Genomic DNA, 2,232 nt, shown 5'->3' on the forward strand with positions numbered 1-2,232 from the left:
TCAGCCACCGAATCCCGGGAGGATCACATGTTGCAAGCACTGAAAGCCTAGGCCCATGTGAGAAGAACAAGATGGCAGAGTTCTCACACACACACACAACTGTGAAATCCATCACTGTCCTGTAGGGGAGTTCAAGTTTGGTCTTTATTTTAAGTTATTCATTGAAAAAAAAAATGGCAGAGATCTGTTGGTTGAAGTACTCCTTTCTGCCCATGGATGCCGCTGAGGAAGCATCGTTAAAGTTTCCCCTCCCACCGCCGTCATGTCTAAGTCAGAGTCTCCCAAAGAGCCTGAACACATGCAGAAGCTTTTCATCGGAGTTTGAGCTTTGAAACGATGGATGGAGTCTGAGAGCCATTCTGAGCAATGGGGAACACTCACGGACTATGTGGTAGTGAGAGATCCAAATGCCGAGTGATCCAGAGGCTTTGGGTTTGTCATCTAAGCCACGGTGGAGGAGGTGGGGGCAGTGTGAATGCAAGCCCATGCAAGGTGGATGGAAGAGTTGTGGCACCAAAGGGGGCTGTCTCGAGAGAAGAGTCTCAAAGACCTGGTGCCCACTTAACTGTGAAAAAGATCTTTGTTGGTGGCATTAAAGAAGGCGCTGAAGAACATTACCTAAGGGATTATTTTATTTATTTTTTTAACGTTTATTTATTTTTGAGACAGAGAGAGAGAGAGCATGAACAGGGGAGGGTCAGAGAAAGAGGGAGACACAGAATCCGAAACAGGCTCCAGGCTCTGAGCTGTCAGCACAGAACCCGACGTGGGGCTCGAACCCACGGACCGCGAGATCATGACCTGAACCGAAGTTGGACGCTTAACCGACTGAGCCACCCAGGCGCCCCCCTAAGGGATTATTTTAAACAGTATGGGAAAACTGAAGTGACTGAAGTCATGACTGTTCGAGGCAGTGGCAAAAAGGAAGGCTTTGGTTTTGAAACTTTTGATGATCGTGACTCTGTAGAACAGCGTGTCATTCAGAAGTACCATACTGTGAATGGCCACACCTGTGAAGTGAGGAAAGCCCTCGCTGAGCAAGAGATGGCTGGTGCTTCATCCAGCCAAAGAGGTCAAAGTGGTTCTGGAAACTTTGGTGGTGGATCCGGTGGCAGTGGGGATGGCTATGATGGGTAATGATGGGAACAACCTTGGAGGTGGCGGGATTTACAGTGATTTTGGCAATTACCACAATCAATCTTCAAAGTTTGGACCCACGAAAGGAGGAGATTTGGAGGCAAAAGCCCTGGGCCCTACGGTGGTGGAGGCCAATACTTTGCTAAACCACGGTGGCTATACCAAGGTGGCTAAACCAAGGTGGCTATAATGGTTCCAGCAGTAACAATAGCTATGGGAGTGGCAGAAGGTTTTAATTACGGCCAGGAAACAAAGCTTAGCAGGAGAGGAGGGCAAGAGAAGCGACAAGGACGCTACAGGTTACAACAGATTTGTGAACTCAGCCAAGCACGGTGGTGGCAGGGCCTAGCTGCCACAAAGAAGACATGTTTTAGACAATACTCATGTGCATGGGCATAAATCTCGAGGACTGTATTTGTGACTAATTATGCTTCTTTTTTTTTTTTAATGTTTATTTTTGAGAGAGAGAGAGAGCAGGGGAGGTACAGGGACAGAGGGGGACAGATGATCTGAAGAGGACTCTATGCAGACAGCAGAGAGCCCGATGCGGGGCTCAAACTCATAGAACCGTGAGATCATGACCTGAGCTGAAGTTGGACGCTTAACTGACTGAGCCACCCAGGCTCTCCTGTATTTGTGACTAATTGTAACAGGTTATTTTAGTTTCTGTTCTGTGGAAAGTGTAAAGCATTCCAACAAAGGTTTTTTAAATTAAAAAAATTGTTTATGTTAGAGAGAGCGTGAGTCGGGGAGAGGGATAGAGGGAGGAGAGAGAGAGAGAGAGAGAGAGAGAGAGAGAGAGAGAGAGAGAATCTCAAGCAGCCTCCAGGCTCAGTGTGGAGCCCAATGTGGGGCTTGATCCTACAACACTGGGATCATGACCTAGTCTGAAATCAAGAGTCAGACGCTCAATCGACTGAGCCACCCATGTGTCCCTCCAAGGAAGGGTTTTAATGTTTTTTTTTTTTTTTTGCACCCATGCTGTTGATTGTTAAATAGTCTAATCATTACACTGAATAAATTGTGTCTTTTTAAAAATGTGCTGCGTAAAGTTAGTCTATTCTGAAGTCATCTTGGTAAACTACCCCAGTAAAG

General features: G+C 46.7%; 1 pseudogene; it reads left to right on the forward strand.

The window, feature by feature from the left end:
* Nucleotides 1-262: 262 nt before the first annotated feature.
* Nucleotides 263-1,373, forward strand: LOC101098432 (annotated as a pseudogene).
* Nucleotides 1,374-2,232: the final 859 nt, after the last annotated feature.

Source organism: Felis catus, chromosome A1, assembly GCF_018350175.1.
Source record: "Felis catus isolate Fca126 chromosome A1, F.catus_Fca126_mat1.0, whole genome shotgun sequence".
In the NCBI taxonomy this organism is placed as follows: domain Eukaryota; kingdom Metazoa; phylum Chordata; class Mammalia; order Carnivora; family Felidae; genus Felis; species Felis catus.